At 44.9% G+C, this 25801-nt stretch overlaps 1 protein-coding gene across 4 annotated transcripts in view; it reads right to left on the reverse strand.

Annotated features, from left to right (window-relative positions):
- The window catches only part of HSF2 (heat shock transcription factor 2), a 1113385-nt gene that overhangs the window by 51274 nt on the left and 1036310 nt on the right, over positions 1-25801 (reverse strand). The window lies entirely within an intron of this gene.

The raw sequence follows: 25801 nt of genomic DNA on the forward strand, positions 1-25801 counted from the left end.
TGCTACTAATTTTCTTTAAAACGCAAAATGCTGTGAGGCCAAGTTCACTGCATATTGCATCCACTGGCGTACATTTAGGCAGTCCCAAAGCACATCTCCAAATCTATGCTTCCAAGGCTGTGAGCCAGCTTGTTTCCTTATCTTTGTACATTTCTAGTCCGTATAGTATTGCTGCTATAATACTAGAATTATAGATTTTAAGTAATTCTTCAACCGAAAACCTCCATTATGTTTTGTATAATTTCTAATGGCATAACATTAAGAGTCTCATTTATAAATTAGCACCCCAACTTCTCACCGATATCTGTGTAGAAGGGAATGCCCAGATATGTGTATATATATATATATACACACATATATATATATATATATATATACCCGTCGACAACCTCCATGCATTGTTTGTCAATTTCCAGTTGTATCTATTCTTCTTCTGCTTATTATTTTGTAATATTATTTTTGTTTTTCCGTACAGAACATTTTTCTAGTCTAATGAGGGAGCGTTGCAGGCCCAATGGAGTTTGGTCTAAGGGGATTGTGTCATCCGCATAGGTTAACCAAGGTAAATGTTAAGAACCTATGCAGGGGGCAGGAGGGCATTATGGCAATCTAACATTTGTTCATTTAAATTCACTACATACAAATTATAAAGGAGGGCGATGTGAGTGCAACCTTGTTTTAACCCATGGTTTTTGTTTAAGCTCTTGCTAAGTTCACCCTCCTGATTTATGCAGATTTTAACTGCTGTGTTGGTATAGAACTCTTAAAAAATTGAGTATTGCTGTGTTGAGGCCCCAGCTAATTACTGTATCGAACGCGGCTCTGTAGTCCACAAAGCAGACATACGAGGCCAGCCACCACTCATTTTGGTCTTCATTTCCAAATATTTCAGTGTCCACAAGTTTGATAGGGTACCAAAGGCTCTTCTGAAGCCAGCTTGTTCATTTTTAAATATGTGCTTTGCTTGACCCACTCATTTATTCTCTCTGTAAGTATGTGGGCAAATATTTAGGAGCAAGGGTCAACCTTTGCTAATAAGCGATAACTTGAAGGGTCAGCTATGTCCCCTTTCTTAGATATTGGGATCATAATTTAGCTTTTCCAATTTTGAGGTACAGCTCCTGAGATGAATATTGTCTTATAAAGACGGTATAATATTTTTCAAAGATCTGGGTCCGCTTTTATTACAATATTTGGGACTCCATCTGGTCCAGGAGCTTCAGATGTTTTAAGTTTGAATATTAAACGTTTGATATTATAAGTTGAATACTCAATATTGGTAATCACTTTATTTCCCCAGCCAGCTTCAGAAAGTGCTTCACCTTCTTTTGCAGAATTATATAATATATTTACATACTCCATCCAATTTGCACTCGAAATGGGATTCACTTTTTTCCCCATTTCCACCCACGAGTTATATAGTGACCAAAAGCAATGTGATTTTTTATCACGAAGGACTCTATAGAGATTAAACCATTGGCTAGTTGCTAATTAAGCATTATGCTCCTTAATCATGTTTTTATATTGCGTACGCTTTTTCCATAAGATTTTAGTCTCAATTTCCAGGGCCAAATTCAACCTCTTTATATTGCGTATTTCTTTCTTGTAAATGGTTTTCTTTCTAGCAATAATCTGGTTGTGAGTACGATGTTCATCTTCATTTCCCGCATACATTATCTTGTTCCCTTTAGGCTGTGTATATTCAAACACTTTCCTCATTACTATGCTTACATATCCTCCTTCTCTTGTTTAAATATATTATTTTTAAAAAGTAGAGAAGTCGGGGTGTAATTATATGTTTTTATATTTTTATGTCCAACAATTTCTTCCCCCAGTCCTATTAATCGTAAAACTACCTTTCAGTTGAATTTTCCCCATTAATTCATTCACACTTCAAGGTACATTTATTAATAACATGATCACTACACCCCAGACAGATCAATTCAAATGCACTGACCTTTAAGAAAAATATCCAGGGTACCAAAAAATAATCCAACGAAGAGAAAGATCGATCATCAGGTATACAGACAGTTACTGCTTTCACCTTTAGTGTTATACAGTTGGTATAAGCTATGTAACTCTATAAATCTATTCCAATATTCCTTGTGATCTGGATTTTTGGTATCTTCAGGGATAACTGCCTCAACCCCAAATCTATTTATGTGAATTGTGTCCACATCTGATATGGAGGGCCTTTTAGTAATTCAAATCTCCCATAACTTTGTATAAGCCCACTGTATTATCATGTAGCCTTTCATTTATTATATTATCTATCACCTCAGTGTATTCAATCATGGCAATATTACTGCAGGGGAGAGGGGGGTCGGAGGAGGGGGTATAAATATTTATTAGTAGAAGCCGAATCTCTGTCTCGGACAACATCATCCTGACGATTCCAGGCAATATATGAGGGCTTGTTATTTCGGGCCATTCTGTCAAACTTCAATCATTTTTATGCCCCTATAATCAAACCCCCATAAGGTCTACCTGTAGAATTTCTGGCGGGTCGCTGAATGATATAATATAATGATATGTTAAGAGAAAAATTAACCATTGACAGATATGTCAATGGTTAATTTTTCTCTTAACCATGTTTCCTGCACTCTCACTGTTACAAACAGCGGATATGACAAACCCACACATGCAGGGCCGCCATGTTACTTGGTAGATATATAGCCTAGCACAAAGGAGAAAAAGCAGCAGACTTGCCAGTGCATTTCAAGCCGGAGGACTGCAGAGCAGCAGCATACGGTCGAGACGAGTCCCAGAACTCGTCAATCCCAGAAGGAGCAGTTTCATTTGAAGCACACTCCGCTTTAAATGTGAGTGATAGGCAGATGCTTGCTGTGTGCATGGAGACTGATGGCGTATAGTGTAGCATATCTTAATAAGGGATAAAGGTTACCCAAGCTTTTAAACTAAACCACCACCTGGTCTATTACTTAGACATTCAAACATGTCTTTGCCCACATGGCAATCTTGTTCATGGGTGTAATGTTATGTTATATCTACGTGTGCTTGTTTAATGGGAATAAGAACCTTCAGAAAATAGGGGGTCATATTAAATGCATTAACATGATAACTCCTCCGTCAAGTGTATAATTCAGAGCAACGCGTCAGAGCGGTAGCTCTTTGAATCTAAGAACTTTGCAATTCCCAACTGTATATGTTTAATCATGTTGATGAGCACATGAACCTAGACATGCCTGTCTTTTAGCACTGAGACAAGTCCTAGGGTGAGTTTTGACATGAGTGACTGATGACCAGGGGTCTGTTTTCACAGCTTCAAATGAGGTGGAGATAAGAGGCTCATGGTCACGCCTAATCATAGGCAATCAAGACAGGTGGCACCCCAGATAGATGGGACTTCTTAGAGATGACCGCAGCATTGCTAATAATAACCTCATGCCCCAGTCACAATAAATGGACCAGGCAAGCATGTTTTAGAGGTTAGGTGGGTACAGAAGATGTCCCATCAGGAAATCAATATCAATATTTAATCCATTGCAGAACAGCTGTGTTAGATTGGCTCAGGTTATCACACAACCCTTAAGTGCAGAAAGCCAGAAATACACTGCATTCCCTTTTAAGGGAACGCATTCCCAATTCACTAGAATAATGCAGGCGTATAAGAATTTGCCCAGCACATTCTCAAGTAGAATACAGAGGTTGCTGGCAGACATTCCTAACTTTTGGCAATATGTAGATGAGATTTACATCACCCATGAGAATCTTAATGAACACTTGCAACAGGTAGATGTAGTCATTCACACATTGGCTGATAAAAGGGTACCCGATTAACTTAAAGAAATCAACAATAGCTCATCGTAAGGTTACCTTCTTAGAGCTCCCTCTTAAAGATGAGAGTAGAGGCTTGTCATTTCTAGAGAAATATGCCACGATAAGACCTAATATACTCAGAAAATTGCAAGCCATTTTAGGGCTTTTGAATTTTGGCAGATCTTAGGTGTCTTTTTGTCGAGCTACTGAAACCACTGTATGCTTTGATAAAATCAAATTTCAAAGCAGCTTATTGATTGCCAGAGCACACTCACATTCTGCACCATGTATACTCGTTAATGACTCAAAATGGTCCTTTGCAACACAAACCCAGAAAAAGATTTAGAAATAAACCTGTTGGTGGGAGATCATTTTTTCACATGCACATTTTGTAATCTAGGCGAGACTAAACAAAATGCATATATGGCACATGTATATTCCACACCTGAATTAAGATTTACACCTGAGGAAAATATTCTAGAAAGGCTGTTGGCGGCGACTAGAACTATACACATAAATACACCTTTAGCTCAACTTGAGGCTGCCACAAAAGCTAGCATGCCCAATGCAAAGGCATTACATCCTAGATGGATTCAATGGCCAGCATTCCAACATGCTCCAGATGTAAAGTATTATTATAAAGCAGAATTACAAAGAATGAGTGGATTGACTTGGACAATTGATACAGAACCAGACACCTCACTGCCCGACATGCCATTGTTTGATTTTTTTCCAAATAATGTACTGTGATGGCTCTGCCATACCAGCTGTTGTAACACGTTCCAAATATGCAGCTTCATGGGCAGCAGCGGTAGGACATTTTACACATGATGAAGCCTTTATACATACTGATATTGCAACAAAGCATCTGGGAGACATGTCTGACCAGACTGCTGTATTGCATGGATTGTTGCTTGCATTGTGCCAAGAAAACCCAGAGAGGCCCACACTAGTAGTCTCAGATTCAGATTAAAATGTCGGAGCTTATACCTCTGATTTGCATTGGTGGATTCAAAATGACTTTAGAGACACTAGGCATAAAACTACTGCTTCCAGGAAACTCAGGGAAATCAGTGTGGGACCTTAAACAGACTTACCCTTTGCTATGGGTGATGCACACAAGAGCACATACTAAAAGGCACCTTCATAGCATTTCAATGCATTAGCAGATAAATATGTCAAAGAGCATACAGTGAGAAAAACAATAGTAGCCATAACTCACTCAGCAACTTCAATGGATGAGGCAATAAAAGAAGCTTTTTTGGGTATTATACCCAGGCCGAAAGGTTTCCCACGTAATTCTACTTATGACATTGAGAATAATAAAGCAGTAGTCACAGTTCCTATGGAAAGAGGGGATCCTATTCAAAGATTAATCCCTAATAGAGCAGACAGGGAAAGGTTGATAGCAGCCACACATGCTGGACTTGCAACTGCACAGATGCTTCTCGACAGGTATTGGGGCCAGGATTAAGGCAACAGGCTAAAGTATACATAGCGAACTGCAACACATGTCTGAAGACAACTGTGGACCACAGCAAAAAAACCTAAAGAGGCTCCTTTAAGAAAGGCAACCTCACCTTTTTAGATTCAATATCTGGATCATATACGCCCACTACCAGCAATAAATAAGTTCAAATATAGTCTAGTAATAGTGGATTCTTGAACGAGGTTCACCTGGAGGATTCCTCAAAAGAGAGCAGACTGCAAATCAGTCATACAGGCGCTTTGGGGTGTAGTAGCCATGACAGCAACTCAAACATTCCATGCCGATAATGGTCCAGCTTTCGCAGTGCGAGTCCTGAGAAAGGCATTAGAAGCTTGGGGATCAGAGCTGCACTGTCCTAAACCTGTATCATCCAGGGGTGAAATGGGCTCATAGGAAGGCCAAACTGACCATAGAAAGGCCAAGCCTGACTAAACGTATCCTTGCAATGGGGGGTAACTGGGCAGACCATGTGCATCTAGTAAGCAGAAGTTTCAATAATTTACTACGTAAGTCTCTATGCACCGGTAAGAATCAATTTTAACTCTTGTTAGGGAGAAAGATGTTTATCCCTGATCTGCACACTCTCCCCAGCCCCCTCTCTAGGCAAGAACAACTGCTGCGACAACGCTGCAGAGGGAATCGCTCCAGGTGAAAACTGCTGAGGACAATCCTGAAACCGCTCTCAAAGCAGGAGATTGGGTCCTGGAGACGATCAATGATAAAACTCTGTTTGGCCCGTCCTACAGACCAGCAGTACAAGAAATCAGATTGAAAGGTTCCAGAACTGCTGTCCTGCCCGCAATACCACCCAAGAGAGGCAACAGACAAGTTTCTGTGGATCACCGGAGACCCAATACAGATGGTTACTTCAATGTTTCCATGCAATCATCCTCTTCCAGTTCAGGAGCCCGAAGAAGCAGAAGAGATGGTGATCCGACAAATGATTATCATTGGCATGCAAGATGAGGAAGAATAGGACACTCTTGACTACAAATCCACAATTCAGGGAAGTACTGCAGGTCTGCCAATTTGGAAACAGAAACCCTTTCTGGTTGCTAATGTAATGAAAGAATTATTTTGGACAGATTTTCTGGAACTCTGTTATATAATGCTGGCAGTATACTTCCTTCTACTCTGGCTGAGCTGCACTGTGTTTCTCATCACACTGACTTGGGGGCATTTCTTGAGCAAAGTTTCCACTCCACCTGCAAGCAAAGAAGTGGTTTTAAAGACTAGGTTCTTCACATATGTTAGAGATAGGAGAGCTCCAAGAGGCAGGAACTCCAGCCTCAATACAAATGTTTCCGCTAACCATGGGTCATGTGTGGATACCATTGTTTAAGATGGTTAATGGCACAGCCAAGCAGCTTTTTCTGTGATTGATGAATCCAGACTGATTGCACCCAGTAAACCTGTGTCCAGAACATATAGAGAACTGTTAAGAACTAGGCTCCAGACATTTGCGCAAAATGCGCTGTTTGATGCTTTTGATGTTGAGGATCCATGAGATGGGGTCCCATGTGTGTTATGTGCGATATTTACTTGTCAAACCTAAGCCCATCCTGTGGCCCAAATACACTTTCGGGGAACACTGTGCAGTGCCTTTCCAAACCGATAGTCCAGAATTCCAAGCACAGTCCCAATATATTTCACTGAGACCATACCAAGCAGGGGTTTACATGTTTGAAAATCAGTATAAGTTCCCTCCAGAGCCAAATGGTGCACAGCACATGTATGTTGCAGATTCAGTCATTTTTTTACAGAGAATACTTTTCAAACACGACGGGAAACTGTCCCTCTGTGGTCTACTGGGGGTCAGCAGATATGGCAAATCAAAGGTGTTCACACGTTAGACATGGCATGTAGATTCCTACATTTAATGTATTTTTTAAATTATATCCAGTTCCAGACCACTAACAGTAATAGGAACTTGAGCTTCTACCCTGACTGGAAGAGGGAAAACGTTGGGTTCTGGAGTGCGTCCAATAGATAAGAAAAATAACGCAATGACACCAAGCATATTACATATGCACAGAGTCCTGTATTATGGGCGGTTCAAGCAAATGAATGCAATAAAAGAAGAGCAGGAACCAGTGTGGGCTAATACAGGGCTTGGAATTTCCATAACACTTCCATGACACAAGCTATATCGATAGGTAAGCTGTACCAAGGAATGCTTTCGCAGTATCACCCGAGTGAGGTGATACAATCTCTAGATAACATCATAAAATAAGAGAATTGGACAGCTATCATGCAGTCAACTGCTGTTCTGAGGTGCATACAGAGTGGGCGTGTCAGGAGATCAGCTACCTGCACCACCTCTGACCCTAGAGTACCTTGTGAGGTGGGACAAGCGTCAATAACAGGTCAAACTTACACTTGGTCACAAGCGATAATGCAAATCTTGCAGGCGGAAAGTGAGGCAGTGCGACTAGGATTTCATGCATCAGATTCTAGTGATCAAGAGCAACAGCAGGGCTTCTATGCACTAAGGGATGTCATTACAGATGTAGTGGGATTGGTTCAGAGTGACCTGTCTAGGATTAGAAGCGACCAAGAAGCCGCAGTAAGTTTTCTGTGTTACCAGATTTTCTAGACACTCTTAGCAGAGGAGTCCCAGAATGGAATGGAATTTCATGGCCAGAACAAATATATGCACTTAACTTGTCCAAGGTTGCAAAGCGCCAGGCAATGCCAGGCTCTACGTTCTTGTTGCTTAGTGTACTTACAAAAGGTTTTGCAGCATCATCTGCCTGGGTACCAGGTTTGACAAAATGGATTTTGCACGGTGTGTTAAATATTCCCTTTCAGACATCACACCTTCCATGGTATACCGGGAACTGCCTTCCTGGGATAATGTGCACTAATAACACTGGGATCAGGGAGGACTATGTAGTGGTTTATTCACATGCATGTGTGTCATCTTCAAGTCCTGAAATAACACTGTACTCATTACGTGAATGCAAAGGGTCCACTTGCATGGTTTGCGTGCTTGCAGGGCCAGTGAATTCCTGTGACAGTAACACTAAATGCACACTTCATGCTACACCAATTGCATTTTTTCACAGTCAAGTATACCGCTTATCTAATTTTCATATCTTGTGCAATTCAATTAGTCCTGCTGTTATAGTTTAATTGGGGTTCCTGTTATGTTGTTGTTGGCGTTCCAACCCTGGTTACTGTGAGTACACAAGTTAAGTGCTGTGGGTTTATTCTGAAACCACCCAGGCCATCAGAATTCAAATTCCTACACTGGCCCAGTCTCAATTTAAGACCCTTACAATTTCCAAAATTGAGCTTGCATATGGCACGCCTGCAAAACAAGCATATAGTGTGCAGCACTGAAGAGTCTCATCTTGAAGCACACTCTGCAGTGGTCAGACAGATTGCATCTCTACTAGCCTCCGAAGATACAATTAAAGAGGCCATGCACTCTTTAATCGACAGCTCACAGTTAACTTGCATGAATACTGTTTTTTTCTGTGGTTACAATGGTTGCCACAAAAGCACTTCGAAAAGGACAGACCATGATGGACACTGCTAAAACATTGACATATTCGTCAATTGGTTCATTGTGTGGACTGCTGCCAATACTTGACCTTTCTCTTTTATGCTGCTGTAGACGGTGAATTATGAATGTTCGCAACATGAAGAGCATTGAAGCAACTTGTTTTCAGTTCAGAGCTGAACTATGCAGACGCCTTAGGTACCAGCAATGTGCTCAATTTCAAAATCATTTCATTTTCTCATCGATCACGAAAAAGTCAAAGGCATCAACTATTGCCAGATGCTTGGTGTGCGCCAAGGAATCGCTTCTTGCCAAGAACAAGGGGGGGGGGGGGGGGGGGGGGTCCAGGGTCTCATCATCCAGACATGCATTGTGGCATATTCGACTTGCCAAAAGTTTGTCCGTGCACATAGATGGGTGTGGCACCCAGAGGTTCTTCCCTCAATTGTTCTACTGTGATTTCCTTGAAACCCCTCCAAAAGCCACAGCTCGTCATGGGAGCATGTCAAGGAAAAGGAAACCACTCATAGAAAGACAAAAACTGCCACTATGTGCAGATGTCTCCCGTGAGACCAACACACAAGTAAGTGAAACAGCTGAGCCTCCAGTCGTAAAGCCTGATTCAAGCCAGACACAAGAGGACACATGCCTCGACAAGTGATGGATACCTCTGGTTCCAGGAGTGCATGGCATAATAAGCCAATGCCCATGTCCTTGCAGAAATCTGACATGCAAATCTTGTTTCCTTCACCACTTTGCTTCCTAATGCACATCAAAAGAACATCAGCAGCAAACCCTGAGTTCAGAAAGCCTGACATTTGGCAGAATACACCACTACTGGCATCATAATCAGGGTCCACAGAACTGAAAATATACTGCATTATACCTCAAGGTACAAGTTTGTGCACACATCATACGTACGTATTGGATGACCTCCACCTGCAAATCACTGTGGGTAACAGCACTCACATATTGGTCTACATCAAGGAGCAAATTGATAAGGGGGATCCTGGGAGTCCCTCTGCCAGACATTAGTCCTGGTTACGAGGGACTTACCCAGAGTCTTTAGCTCACTATTTTTCACAGAGAAGAAATATCCCAAACATATCAGTCTTTGTCCTGCCCTGGGGCAGCCCAGCACTGAAATGCTAGGAGCACCATTTTAAACTGTGGACGGTTTACACATGTCGTCATAAGCTCAAGATCACATTTTCTAAAGCGTATTGGGTCAGAATGTCAAGAGCCAAGTTATGCTAGTTGTTTATTTCTAATTGGTTCTCAAAGAATCCCCTGTTTTAGCTTGAAACTATTGCCAGAAAGGAGTTTGAATTTACCTAAATACCTCACATTAAATGCATGCATTCATTCATTCGTTCTTTCATTCATTGTGTTCTTAGCTATTTCCAGTAACAGAATATTGGATTTATCCTGAATACCTCACTGTTAAATACATCTATTAATTTATGCTTATGTTAGCCATAACCACCAACTGCTTCAAAGTGTAACGCATTTATTCATTTGATTTTTCCTAGCACCTACAATATGTTTTTAGGCGCTCACATATTCACCAAGCAACTCATTTACTTTTGCATGCAGTAATCATTACTCACCATTGCTGGGATGTGTATGCTTTATATTTGCTACCAACATAGGCAGCCTGTTTTGCAAATATAGCTCCTAGAAGTTTTTAATGATGGCTTCACAGTGCTACAAATCTCTGAGGGGGGGTAACATGAACTCAGACTAATTTAAGACAGCTTTTCACATTTCATACAACGTGTAGTCATAAAATGTGTTCTTTAAACAGACAACAGTTTAACATAAAATGTAATTATGCATACAAAGGGTGCAGCAGTTGAGGGACAAGGGTTCTTAAGTCCTGCAGATCAGCCAATGACCAGGAAATGGTGCATTTCCTGTTCTGGCAGGTCGGCCAACCACAAAACTGTCAGCTAGCAGCCTTTTAATCTCACACGATTAGGCGTTATCTGATAGCAGTCTTTTAACAGTTAAGTGTTATCTGATAAGGATGCAAGAACAGGAAATTGGCAGACATGAACAGAAGAACAAATTACTTACCCATGGTAACTTTCTTTCACCTGGATGTTCCTCCCACATATTCCTTATCTTTGACATTTCCAATATCTCAGCTTCGCTGCATCGGAAAAAGAAATTCAGCAAGGGGCGCTGTGCGTCGATGGCTGTTGACTCGATGTCCCTCGGAGGCCCCCATCCCGATGTCAACGTCACCGCAGGCATATGTAGCACGCGCAGCATCCGTTGGCCTCAGTTTCGTTTTGACAAGTGGAGCTTTACCTTGTATTTGACGGTTACTCCCCCTGAGAGAGCATAGACTGCAATCGCAAGGGAAATTCTATTGCGGGGTAGGATGGGAGGGGCAATAAGGAATACGTGGGAGGAATATCCAGTCGAAAGAACATTACCATGGGTAAGTAACTTGTTCTTCGAATGGATTCAAGAATTCCTTATCCTTGATACACTCCCAAAGCAGTTTACTTAATTTGGAGGCGGGAGTAGAAATTAGTGTGTTTATGTATGCACTGAGTGCAAAACTGATTTTCCAAAAGCAGAATCCCGACACTGGCCCGAGGAAGAGTCTAAACTGTAATGTTTAGTAAAGGTGTGCACAGATGACCATGTGGCAGCTGCACATATGTCTTTTATCGGAACTCTGCAAGGCGGATGAAGTTGGAATGCTCCTGGTTGAATGAGCTCTTAGATGTTCTGGAGGGGCTTTACCTGCCAGTCTGTAGCATTCCAATATAGTTACTATAATCCATCTGGCTATAGTTTGCTTGGTAATGGCCAGTCCCAATTTGTGACCTGAATAGCCCACAAATAACTGGTCATCCTGACGCAATTTAGCCAATCTGGAGATGTAGAAACTTAGTGCACGTCTAGGATCAAGCCTGTGAAGTCTTTCCTCGTCCTTCCCAGAATGTGGAGAAGGAGAAAAAGAGGGTAGAGTTACTTTCTGAGTGAAACTCAGAAACAGTCTTGGGGAGAAAAGTATGCTTCACTTTTAGTAGCACTCTGTCTTTGTGAAAGACAGTATGAGGAGGCTTGCAGGATAAAGCCTGTAGCTCACTCACCCTGCGGGCTGATGTTATTGCCACCAAGAAGACCGATTTCAGAGTTAGAATTCTTAATGGACAAGAATGTAGAGGCTCGAAAGGCACTCCAATCAAATAGTTTAACACCAAGTTGAGATCACATAATGGGACTTGAAAGGGGATTGGAGGGTAAGCATTAGTTAGTCCCTTTAAAAACGGTACTACTAGAGGAATCTTAAAGTAGGAGACTTCCTCTGAAGTGCGCTTAACAAAAGAAAGCGCTGCCAGATATCCCTTGATGGTACCAATCTGAAGCCCCAGATTTGCTAGATGCAATAGAAAAGATAACACCATAGGTGTATTACATGAGAAAGGGTCAACATTTTTATCTCTACACCAGCTGCAGAACTTATTCCAATGGCAGCGGTATAAATATTTGGTTGCTGGCCTTCTGGCCGAAAGCTAAACCTCCATTACGTCATCGGGGAGGTCCCAATCCTTGTATCTCAGCCTCTCAGAAACCATGCGTGAAAGCCGAGAGAAAGTCCTCTCTTTGTGGAAGATGAATCGGAGGGAAGATGGACATGTCCAAAAGGTCCGGGTACCACGTCCTCCTGGCCCAATCCGGGGCAATTAGGATCATGGATTTCCTGAAATTTATCAACCTCCTGATTACGTGCAGAATAACGGGGACTGGAGGAAACGCGTATAGAAGTGGAAATTCCCAATCCACCACGAACGCATCTCCTAGAGCTCCTCTTGGGGGAAATTCCCTTGAGCAGTACAGCTCTCACTTTCGGTGGGCACCGGTCGCAAAATGATCCACTTGAGGGGTTCCCCAAAGGGTGAAGATCTCCTGAAGGACTTTCTGAGCTAGTTCCCACTTGTCGAAGACACTGCGCTGCCTGCTCAGAGCTTCCGCTGTCATGTTCTTCTCTCCGGCTAGGTGAACTGCTGATAGAGATTCATTCTTGTATTACCCAGAACCAGAGCTGCATTGCCTCTCTGCACAGTGGTAGTGACCCTACACCACCTCTATTGTTGAGGTAGTACATGGCCACTGTGTTGTCCGTCATTATTAGGACATTCTTTCCCCGTACAGAGGGCAGAAAGGCCTTCAGTGATAGCCCGATTGCCCTCAGCTCTAAAATGTTGAAATGTAGTTTGGACTTCGATGGAGACCAACAACCACTGATGGTCAAATCGTTGGTATGGGCTCCCCACAGCGTGAGTGAGGCGTCCGTCACTACTGTCATCTCCAGCCATGGTTGCCAAACGGTTCTCCTTTCAAGATGTTTTCCCGACAGGCCCACCATAGAAGGTCCAGCGAGACTGAGATATGTAGGAGATCTGACACTTTTCCTGAGAATTGGGACCACTGAGTCCTGAGAGCCCATTGCAGAGATCTCATTCTCAGGCAAGCCTCTGGCACCAGAAAAAGGCAGGATGCCATAAGGCCGAGCAACCTCAGAAAATCAAAGGCCGGTAGATGTTGGGATTTCTGGAATTTGGTCACCATCTGCAGAACGTCTTGAGCCCTCACCTCTGGTGGCGAGGCTTTCCCCAGGGATGCATCCAGGACTGCTCCGATGAATTGGAGTCTTTGTGATGGCATCATGTGGGACTTCTTGAAGTTGAGGGAGAAGCCCAGGCAGTGGAGGGAGTGGCAAGTATAGCGGAGATGATCCAGGGCGTGTTCTGGGGACCTGGCCCTGATCAGTCAATCGTCTAGGTAGTGGTAGATGTGAATCCTCTATCCTGACACTTGCGGCCACAACCGCCATTAGCTTGGTGAAAACCCTCGGGCGGAGGTTAGCCCAAATGGCAGGACCCTAAACTGATAGTGAGAGTTGCCAACGGCGAACCTCAGGTACTGTCTGTGCTTGTGATGGATCGGCACCTGAAAGTAAGCATCCGGGTGGTCCAATGATACCATCCAATCCTGAAGCTGGAGGGCCTAAAGGATCGGAGAAAGCGTTACCATCTTGAACTTGTCCTTCCTGAGGAACTTGTTCAAGTCTCTAAAGTCCATGATGGGTCTCTTTGCACCGTCCTTCTTTGGAATTAGAAAATATGGGGCAGTACCAACCCTTGGCTAACACTTTTCTCCAGTAGTGTTAAAATCTCCTGCATAAGGAGCGGATCTGGAACCTTCAAAGAGTTGTTCCCCGGTGGATGACTGAGGTTTTTGCAGGAAAGGTAGGCAGTAACCTTGGGCAACTGTTTCGAATGCCCAAAGATCTGAAATGATAGCCTGCCATTCTGTCAGATGCTGTGAAAACCTGCCTCCTACCGCAGTCTTGTGAACGAAGACCTCAGAGAGGTTTTGGAGCAGCTGACGCAGTGGCTGAAGGTAAGGCAGCCTGTGCTGTTGCGGTCTTAGTACCTCTACCCCGTCCACCACCCGGGAATGGTCTTTGTCCTCTTTGACCTGGCTGTCTTCTGCCCCTGTGGGGCAGTTTGGAGTTTGTCTTATTGTAGCTCCAAGGGATTTTGCCATCGCCTTGGAAGTTTGCAGCTTCTCCAAACTCTCATCCACCTTATTTCCAAATAAACGCGAGCCGTCAAAGGGCATGTTGAGAATCCTGATAGCTCTGAGTCGAGACCAGTCTGTAGGGACTTGCACATTGCATCTTTCCCATCCTTGACGATGTTAAGGAAACTGTCTCGCTCCTCCCCTTCGGGGATATGGTCAGCCGCCATAGAAATACACTCCGAAACGGTGTGCGCGAATCTCACTAGCGCTCACGTAGCATTGGATGACTTTAACGCCATACTGCCAGCCGAAAAAACCTTCTTGGCCATGGTGTCATACCTTTTGTCATCCCTATCCTGGGGTATGTTGGGGGTAGACATTTTGTCTGCCTGTGGAAGTAGCTGCCTGCACTACAAGGCTTTCTGGAGTTGGGTGTTTAGAGAGGAAAAAAGGATCAGAGCTGGAGACTCTGTATTTAGCTGTTAGTTTTTTATTTACAGCTGGAATAGCCCCTCGTGCCTCCCAATTAGAACTCGCCCTCCTCTGCAGGGCTTGGTGAAAAGGGACAGTTGGATCCTCCTGTGGCCCTTTATCCAATATGTCCGAGATCATCCTGCTCAAAAACAGGTGTGGGTCTCAATCATCCCATGTATTCCATGACCCTTGACATTAGCTGTCTGTACGTTACATCAGCGTGGTCCCCAAGGTCTGCCCTTCCAAATTCAACCTCAGTAGAGGAATCAATCCCACTAGCCTCATGAAAGCACTCTTGTAAATTCTTCATACGAGAGTCCTCCGATAGGAGTTCCTAGGTACAGATGGTGTCCCATACTGTAGTCCAAAAGGTCTTTCTTCCTCAGAGGACTCCTGTGCCTCTAAACGTGGTAGGGATTGAAAGTCTTTTTTAATTGAAGTTGTCATTATGTTGGAAGATATGGGAGCCGAAAAATTGTCGACGTCTTCGACAAAGGCGTTGATTGTTTCGACAATAGCGTTGATGGCTTCGACGGAATCGTCGATGGCCTCAAAGATTGTGTCGATGGAATCGATATCTGTGGCATCGAGGAGGTAGACACTCGAGGCGTCAATGGCTTCTCCACTGGAAACAGCAACGGTGATGCATCTCGGTCCCAACATAAAAGACTCCTTTGACGTTGATGACGTCTGCATTTTAGTCTTCATAGATACTTCTTCTCGACTCGAGGGACGGGATCGTTCTCGATGAGACTTGGCTGCCGGTTCCGAAGACGCACAGCTCTTGTGCTTCCGAGGTCTCTCAACTGGAGCATCGCCTTTAGGTGTTTGAGGTGGGGCAAGGCCGTGTTCTCGAAGACCCTTAACATACAGAGTGTAAACTCATCCCACTGGGCCGGTGAACTGGTTTTAGTGGGCCAAACGACTCGTTTGCGTGAACTAGAGGAGGATGATGGTGACCTATGGCGCCTTTTCTTCCCATGCCTCGAAGTTGGCGAGTGGTGAGAACCACTTCGTGAACGGGAGCGTTTGGATCTTTTACGACGAGAAGTTGTTTTCGACTTGTCAGAGGTTTTAAATTTAGATGGAGTAGAAGGGGTTTTTTGGGGCTTACCTGCCGCAAGCTTCCCTCTACACTTTCTCAAAGCACTGGACGTCATTGACAGGCCGTCCTTGCACTCCGAAGATGGATGATTCGACTCCATGCACCAAAGGTAGATCCTGTGGGGGACCGTCATGGACATCTTTGCACTGCAGTCACAGCACTTCTTGAAGCCAGATGGAGGAGTGAACGACACTGAGGATGACGCCATTTCGATCGAAACTCGATAAGAAGAGAATTTGAAGAAATTCGAAATAAGATTTTCACAAATATTCCTGTCAGGAACGAGGCGTTACGCATCCGAAGCTGAAAGCGCAGAAAAACAAAACTGGGGCCAAACGGGCACTGCGCGTGCTACATATACCTGCGCTGGACGACATCGGGACAGAGACCTCCGAGGGACATCGAGTCGACAGCCATCGACGCACAGCACCCCCTGCTGTTTTTTTTTTTTACGATGCAGCAAAGCTGAGGTATTGGAAATATCAAAGATAAGGAATATGTGGGAGGACACAATCCATTTAAAGCATCTTTCACATTCACAAAGTCATGGCCCATAGGGTTCAATGGAAAGCACTGGGTAACAAGTGAGAAAGATATCCCTTGCTTGCTTATTTGACTTTTTGGCCCTTCCAAGATGGAACCGGACCTCTCAGCAAAGGCCCACTTCCAAGGCCCCTGTCTGCTCTCTGCCCGCTTCCGGTACGCTAATTGGGGTCCTCTCTGCACCTTAACCACAATGATGCTGCCACCTCACTCCTCTAAGAAATCGCGACTGCCTTGACTTTGCCTCCTCCAGAACTATGGGTTAGTTCCCTCCTTATGGACTCACTCCTACCGCCTTCGACTATCACTGTTCTTTCTGCTCGTTACTCCCATGTCATCCTGATGCGCAGTGCTTCCTAAAACCCTTTGCTAACATCCGATTCCAAGATTGAAAAGTCAAATCTTGCTGTTTTTGCTTTGTGCTAAAAAGTCAAATCTTGCTGTTTTTGCTTTGTGCTAAAGTCAAATCTTGATGCCCATAGCGAAATTCTCATTATTTTGCGTGTATACTGTTTCTTCTCTGTAACTTGCCAGCCTAGTGACCTCATCACTCTTTTGTCCCACACCTACCTGCCTTAGCCCCCCCCATTATCTCCATCCTCGCTTCCACCCCAATGGCGCTTTCCGTTTCTCCTATCTTTTCCAACTGCTTCTCCATTGACTATCCTTTCCTTCTCACTAAGTCTGGTAGGAAGAAGTTCAAAAAGGATATCTTGGCCTCTAACCCTGGTCTTCCTATCGCCGACACCTACTCCAATGCTTCCGCCAGACAGACTCTCACCGACATCCTCTTTGTCGTTCCTTCGCCAGATCTATGGACTCCTCATATGGTCTTGGTGCTCTGCCCCATCTCCTCCTTTCCCATTAATGGTGGCACTCGCTGGGAAGTTCTCATGGCCTCCTTCGACTCCTCTAAAGTCATCATTAATTTCTACCTAAACGGCACCTTCATGGTCGAAGGCCCTCAGGCCAATCTCCTCCTCTTTGATAGGCGCTTCCCTCGCCTCATCAATTTCCTCTCATTTCTGCTGTCCCCTCCTCTCCCTCCTTGGCTACCCTGCCCTCTCTCTACCCTGTCCTCCTCCTCCTCTGCCTCTCCTAGGACTATTTCTCTTCCACAGGGCATACCTCTGATCTGTACGCCCCCCTGGAAGGTCATTAAGGCTGGCAACCTTCTTCATATTGCCACTCTCAACTCTCGCTCTGCTGTCAAACACTCCTCTGACATCTGCCACCTCCTTGAAGAACTTGTCCTTGATGTCCTTGGTCACGGCCAGCTCTGTCACAAGCTTTGACACTACTCCCTGATGGCTACAAGATCCTCTCGGCACCCAGATCCTCCCGGTCTGGTGGGGGGTAGTCCTGCCTCTATCATTCCCACTCAGACCTACTCCTCTTTTGAATGCCTTGTCTGTAGGCTTTCTCTCGCGCCTACCCATTCTATTACTGTGGTTACCATCTACCGGCCTCCTGGTCAAATCACCTCATTTCTCTGAGTGGGCAGACCTCTCCTCCTCCCTCAGGGTCTCTACCACTCAACTCCTCCTCGGTGACCTCAATATACATTTAGAGTCTCCTTGCTCCTCCTCTGTATTCTTCTGTGACCTCTGCAACTCCCTTTCCCTGTCCATCCTCCCCTCTGGCCCGAATCACTCTTCAGGGCACACATTCAATGCCTCTGAATCGCCTCTGACCTCCCCATCCCTCTGACCACTCCTCTCTCCTGGAGCGATTACTCCCTCCTCTCCTCTCATCGCTCCCTCTCTTCCCCCTAGCCCCCCCCCCACCTAAGCCAAACCTACCCCAACTCTGCCACCTACCTTCTCAGACATCCTGCCCATGAAGCGTGTGTCAGATGAGGCTTTTGCTGCCACTTTCTCTCCCCTTCTCCACCTATGGGTGTCTCACATCCTGACACAGCCCTGTCTCTGCTCTACTCTTCAATTTCTGATACGCGTGATGCTCTTGCCCCTGTCCGTTTGAAGTCCAAAGCCAAGTGCAATTCCTGGTATGAGACTGACCTAGCTACACTTAAACGTAAGTGTAGGGTGGATGAGAGGAAATGGAGGACTTCCTGTTCATCCTCTGACAAACTGGCCTGCGGCCTGCTACAAAGGCAATACCGACTCTCTGTCCTCACCAAGAAGAGAGTTCACATTCAAGCTTGTGTCTATGCGGCATCTAACAACTTGACCGAACTCTTTAAAATCTGCAAGGAGCTGGCCAACCCTTCTGCAGTGTCTACCCCACCTGTTGCCTCCCAGGCTCTTTGCAATGCCCTTGCTTCTCACTTCATTTAAAAAACCCAGGACATCCTGTCCACCCTCTTCACTCACAGCCCTCCTTCCTCTCCCCTCCCCATCTGTGCTTACTGACCCTCTTTTATCCACTCCCACACCATCCTTCTCGTCCTTCCCTCTTTTCTCCCCTGATGAGGTCGCTAGACAAGTCCGATCTATGAAAGCCTTGTCAAAACAGGTTCATCCCTGTTCCTCTAAAACTATCAAGGACCACATTGACACCCTCGCTCCAGCCCTTGCTGATTTTTGCAACCACTCCTTTGCCTCACGATCCTTCCCCACCTCTCTGAAGCACTCCTTTGTGCATCCTCTTCTCAAGAAACCCACAGCTGATCCTTCTTGTCCAGCTAACTATCGCCCAATTTCCATTACTCCCTTTCTTGGTAAACTCCTGGAACAGTTGGCCATCTCTCAGCTTAACCTTCATTCTAATTCTGTTGGCTGTCTCCATGACCACCAGTCTGGCTTCAGAGCTGCCATAAGCACGGAAACTGCTCTTCTAAACATCCGTGAAGATCTGCTCTCCAACCTTGACGCTAACATTCCCTCTGTCCTCATCCTCCTCGATCTCTCCTTCTGCCTTCGACACGGTCAACAATACCATCCTGCTCAACAGTCTCTGTGAAAACCTGACTATCACTGATCAGGCTCTGGCCTGGCTGACCTCTTTACTCTCAGATCGACCATCCCAGGTCCAACTTGGGTCCTTCCTTTCATCCCTCTTACTCTCTACCTGTGGTGTTCCCCAGGGGTCTAACCTCTTGCCCTGGCTTTTCAACCAATACCTGGCAACTCTCGCCCACTGCATTGCCACTTTCTGCTCAAATTTCCAGTGCTACGTGACGACACAACTCCTTTTCAGGCTGCCCTCTGCCACTTCCTCTCCCTCTCTCATCTCCAATTGCCTAACTGCCATTCAAGATTGGTGTGCCGCCAATGATCTTTGTCTGAATGCCAGCAAGACGAAGATCCTCCTCATCGGCACACCTTCACCATCCTTTCCCCTCACTCTCTGGCCAGCCTTCCTTCGCCCTCCTCCTACCCGCATCTGTGAGGCTAAGAACCTCGGGTCATCTTTGACTCCACCCTTTCCTTCTCCGCCCACATCTCTGAGGTCTCTAAAAAGTCAAATTTCCGACTGCACCTCCTCATAGGTACTCTGCCTTTCCTCTCCTTCCCCCAGAAGCTCATGGTATTGCAAGCTCTGGTTCTCTCTAGCTTGGACTATTGTAACAGCCTCTTTCTAAATCTACCTGCCTCTACTCTCTGCCCTCTGCAACTAATCCAGAACAGGACTGCGAGACTTGTCCTTGGCCTCAAGCCCTGGGATCGTATCACTCTAGCTCTGAAATCTCTCCATTGGCTCCCAGTGGATGCAAGGATTAAATTCAAAACCCTCTGCATTGTCCACAAGGCTTTCTGGGGCCTGGGTCCAAAATACCTTCAGCTATCCCTCCGCAAATACCTCCCCTCTCGAGCTCTTCGCTCCTCTACCTTCAACTCCCTCAGGGTCCGTTGTTTTTCAAAGAAACGAGCTGGGGGTAGATCTCTGTCTTCGGCTGGTGCCTCCCTCTGGAACAGCCTCCCTGCCACTCTAAAACTTGAGAACCATCTCCGGTTCCGGAGGCGCCTCAAGACCTTCCTCTTTTCTTCTGCCTTCGCTCATCTTCTCCCTTGCTGATCTGTTCTCTCTTGGCACTGTGCACCTGGCCACCCGCTGTCCTCCGGGCCCAGTTACCTGCTCACCCTGCCACCCTCCCGCACTGCCGCCGGGCCACCCCTTGCACTGGGTTCTGTATCTGTACCCATACAGCTCCCCCTTTTTCTTCCTGCACTTATCAGACCTACCCTGTCTGCTGCCTTAAACCTAGCACTTGCAAATTGATGGCTGCACTAAAACTGTTTGTTGCCTTTATTATTTGTTTGTTATTTATCCGTTTGTCCTCTGCTTCACACTTTCCACTTCTCCCCTTCCATGCACTTTTCGCCCCCCCACCCCTCCCATGCACTTGCGCGTTCTCAAGGTCACTGGGCCTAGTAAGAGCGTTGTTTTGTTCTCCTTTGTTCCCCTCCCTTGCCTTGTCGCGCTCTGAAACACTTGTGTATGAGCGCGATAGAAATAAAATATCATATCCCTTGATAACAGACAACCGGCTAAGATAGCCTGCAGAAGCATACGATTCTGTGATGTTGCAGAACTTCACAAAATGCCATAAGATAACAGTGAAGGCATTTACTAACGGGTACAGAGATCTCACATTGAGATGCAAAAACCCATCTAACGTAGTTTCACATAGGAGTTCCACCTCGAACGAACAAAGTGACATGCTAGCTCTAGCTCGCTCACTGTTCCGAACAGCGGATATGACAAACCCACACGTGCAGGGCCGCTTTGTTACTTCATAGATACATAGCTCAGCACAAAGGAGGAAAAGCAGCAGACATGCCAGTCTATTTCAACCAGGAGGGCCTGGGGAGGAGTGCAGAGCAGCAGCAGCATACGAGCGCGACAGGCAGTCCCAGCTAAGCAGTACCCATCAACCCCAGAAGGAGCAGTTTCATTTGAAGCACACTCCGTTCTAAACGTGAGTGACGGGTGGACGCTTGCTGTGTGCATGGAGACTGATGGCGTATAGTGTAGCGTAGCTTAATAAGAGAGAACGGTTACCCATGCTTTTAAACTAAACCACCACGTGTTCTATTACTAACACATTCAAACATGCTCTTTGCCCACATGGCAATCTTGTTGATAGGTGTGATGTTATGTTATATCTGCTTTTGCTTTAGCGTGTTTGATGAGAACCCTCAGAAAATATGGGGTCATATTAAATGCATTAACATGATAACTCCTGTGTCAAGTGTATAATTCAGAGCAACGCGCCAGAGTGGTATCTCTTTCAGTCTAAGAACTTTACTATTCCTGGCTGCATATGTTTAATCGTGTTGATGAGCACACAAACCTAGGCATGCCCGTCTTTTAGCGCCGAGACACGGCACGGGTGAGTTTTGACATGAGTGACTGATGACCAGGGGTCTGGTTTCACAGCCTCAAATGAGGTGGAGATAAGAGACTTGTGGTCACGCCTAATTATAGGCAATCAAGACAGTAGTACAAGGTGCAATGTCAGCCGAGAACATAAGCTCATTATTCCTCTCCATGTTCAACGCCCTCCCTGATGTAACCCCAGCATCACCTTGCAGGTCAAGTACCAAAGTTCAATAAAGAATTATTGTCGATAGGAGGCAAACCTGGTGAATTTTCAATGTCTTGCGAGTATGGTTCCCCACTTCCTCCATTAAATCATATGCTGTGCCAAAGACCTTACTGCATTCAGCAATTGGTTTCAGAAGATTATTGTCCTGTGTGCCGTGTTAATGTTGCTTTGTTCGTTACCAACACTGTCAATCAGTTTTTTGCAAACATTTTGTTTGGGTATTAATAGCAGTTTGGCATTTATTAGCGGTATGTTCGGCGCTGCGCAGTTGGTATCTTTTGTTACAAGCGGGCATAGCAAACAGCCAATATACAGGATACTTTAAACCTGCTTACTTGTATGTCGCTCGCTTTGTTTTGCTATTACGACTCACCATCCGCAAACCACTGCCAAAACCACTTTTGCCTTCACTTCACATCTACGCCCACGCCACGCACAACGTCTATTCCAAATGGAAACCACAGGTGGCTGAGAGGTTTCAGACAAAATGTGGGCCAATTGACACTTCTTCCTGTCATTAGGACTATCACAAAAACAAAGTGACACCTTCCTTTAAAACGTTAAAAATGGAAGGAATAACCCGCTCCAGGACAAAAGCAAGTTGCTGAGGTATCTCAATGAGTATGGAGGTGGGAGAAGGTGGGCCAGAGCAAGGAGGGTCCTCAATAGCAAACTCCTCAGGCACTCACCGACCTCCCCACGATCCCCAAAGGCAGAGATCAGCCCACCAGAAATCAACCAAGGCAGCTCATGGCCATTCAACTCGAGGCGATGATCTCCCGGCGAAACTAAATGCCTAAGGCAGGGCGCTTCCAGCCGTAAGCAGCAAAATACAAAGCACAAAATGCTTTTTTTTTTAGGCCCAGCACTCGCACTCCCCCACGGCTTACCACTGCTATACCCTGTGCAGGCCCACCAATATTGCACAGGCAGGCTTATCAGGAACTAAGGTCCAAAAAAAATTTATAATAAATTTTAAAAAAAAGAAACTGCCCCAAGAGCACTGGCAGCAACCAAGAGCACAGGCAGAGCCGTAGCGGACCAAGCTGCATGTAATGCTGTGATCACTTTTGTTCAAACACCACAGCGGTGAAAGAATTTGCTAAAGGAAAGCACAAAAGGACATGTTTGTACTGTAAGGAAGGAACTGTATCAAAGTAAGACAGACAAGTGATCACAGTTCAAGGGTGTTTATTAAACTGTAAAAATGGGTGCGATAAATGCCTAATCTAAACCTAAATCTAAGATGGGAGCAAGCTACGACCATCAAATAATAATAATACAGTCCTAGTGGAGTCTAGTTAAATAAAGAGGGCCTATACTAATAAAAACGATTGCCAATCTTTACCGCTATGCTGCAAAAGACTGTGGGATAATGTTTACTAGAAAAGAAAGAAGTGTTCACAAAATGTTAAGTCAGGATGTTATGGTTGGGGTCTCCCTTCCCCACGTTTTTAGCATGAGACGAGGCGGGACTCTTGAGCTTCTCCAGTATGAATTTACAGTTCCTTTTCTCATTAACAGGACCTTCTGTGTCCAAAGAAGTATCCGCTTCCCTCCCGGGTGAACGAAGGAGTAGCAGGTGGTGAGACTTTGACCTCAGCCCAAGAAAGCACCAGACCCTGCCTGTCAGTGCCATGCCACCTGGGGAAGGGGTGGGGGGGAAGAGAGAGAGAGAGAGAGAGAGAGAGAGAGAGAGAGAGAGAGGGGGGGGAGAGAGAGAGAGAGAGAGAGAGAGGGGGGAGAGAGAGAGAGAGAGAGAGAGAGAGAGAGACCGAGTGGTATGTGTGGCGCTGAAGCATAACAGAAAGTAATGAACTGAGTCCAAGTGCATTATGGGACTGATAGTTTTTTTCAGCAAAATATTAGAACCCTGAAATTTAGTAGCAGAGTGGTCCGGCTAAATTGAGAGTGACTATTTGAAAGTCTCTGCGAACTGAATAGGTTGAAGTGGTCATGTTGAGGGTCATGTCAAATGTATTTATTTAATTCAATTTTTTTTAAATAAATCGCTTAATACCCGAGTTCTGTTTCTAAGCACGGATCCGGGATTCAAACGTCTGTTGCTCTGCGTGGTCTTGCTTTCAAGACCAGCATGTTGCCCCTGTGCTATCCTCCTCGAACATTCGAAAGTCTTCTACAGGGAAACCAAAACAAGGAAGAAGGCTTGAGCCCGGCTGAGGGGAGTCGACCGTGAACTTTTCTGATTGTGTTGTGAGACTACCTAGACCAAGAGACACTGGGGCAAATACCATTAGGGAAAACTTAAGTGAAAGTCAATTTGGTCCTCTGTAGGTATTTGGAAAAGCCTCCCACATTTGAAAGTCTCTGACATCAGTGAAAGGTCCGAGCCCGACTGAGGAAGATCTAGAACATGAAATAAGTTAGGGGAAGGGAAACCCCTAACGAATGTGAATAAAGCTTGGGAAACAGAGACCCTATAAGTGCTATGATTGCGAGGCCAAAGCCCGGCTAAGGGAGATCTACATTGAATCAGGTACTTTTCTTGAGAGGTCCGAGCCCGACAGAGTGAGACCTACATGAAGTGCTGTGATTGTGAGGTCCGAGCCCAACAGAGGGAGACCTACGTGAACTGTTGATGCCATGAGGGGTCTGAGCCCGACAGAGGGAGACCTACGTGAACTTCATTGAACCGTGAAAAAACTTTTTGGTGAACTTAAGTGACTTTAAAGTGGAAGGCCAACGTGAACTGCCTTTTTTTTGTATAACCTGAGCCAGAGTGCGTCATCCTGTCTAAGGGGGCCGCCTTACTTCGTGCTGTCCAACGTGGGGAGGAGAGCTGACTCAGTCATCATGATCATCTATGTTAAAACACTGACTTTCCTTTCCATACACATTCCCCTCTACACACTTTTTGTATAAGAGATAGCGCAGGCATTTGTTTTCTTTTTTTTAATAATAGGCCATCTTGATTTGACAGACTGACTAGGACTGTTTTTTCCCTTATTGCAATGGTCGAGATTACTCCTATTCTAGAATTAGGGTAAATTAGGAGTTTTTCCAAACCCCTTGAAAACTGTTCAATAAACACTCTTGAAATTGCTCTTTGTGTTGCGTTCTTACTTTTGATACCATGGGTTCCTTAAGGGACAAAAACAGGGTTTGTGAGATAGGGATGAACATTATTTAAACCAGCAACATTCATGTTCGGTTTTTTAAGGGCGAATTACCGCTTTGTTTCACATGTTCATTGTGCAGGCCCTATCTGCAGTTCCTATGAGACTGGACAAGGTACTCCTAAGAAAAGAAAAGGTGGCTATTGATCTCTTTTCTGATTTGGAAAAATGAAAAGGCAATTCAGATTTGAAGGGGCTTTTTCTTCAGCCGAGGGTTGTACATGGAGAATGCTGGTTTGCGAGTTTTAGCTCACCTGCAATTTTGCAACCATAGTGTGACACAAATATGGTGAGGACTACATTTTGTAAATGGTTTTCACACTTGGAGCGATTTGGTGACGGAAACAATAAATATTGCAATGTGAGCTATTGCTGTGCGAGGAGCTGGCTCTACACTTCACAAAAACCTTAGAACACGAGGGTGTGACCTGAAATCCAAATTTCCAGACCACACCGTCAAGATTTTGCCCTGTTAAGCAAATTTTATAATTTGCATTGAAAAACAAACACATTAACATGGAAAGAGTTTTAGAAGGTCTTTCTGAAATGCTTTAAGTTTAAAAGTTGAATGAGACATCACCATATGAGGTTTTATTTTCACATGAAAAAGTGCAGCTCTTCTATACCTATTATGAATGCGGTCCAGAACATTTTTAGTACTCAATTGTTTGTCAAAACTTAAACCAGGCTCCCAAACGAT

The sequence above is a fragment of the Ambystoma mexicanum genome, chromosome 4p (genome assembly GCF_040938575.1).
Source record: "Ambystoma mexicanum isolate Mex_15411 chromosome 4p, UKY_AmexF1_1, whole genome shotgun sequence".
Taxonomy (NCBI): Eukaryota; Metazoa; Chordata; class Amphibia; order Caudata; family Ambystomatidae; genus Ambystoma; species Ambystoma mexicanum.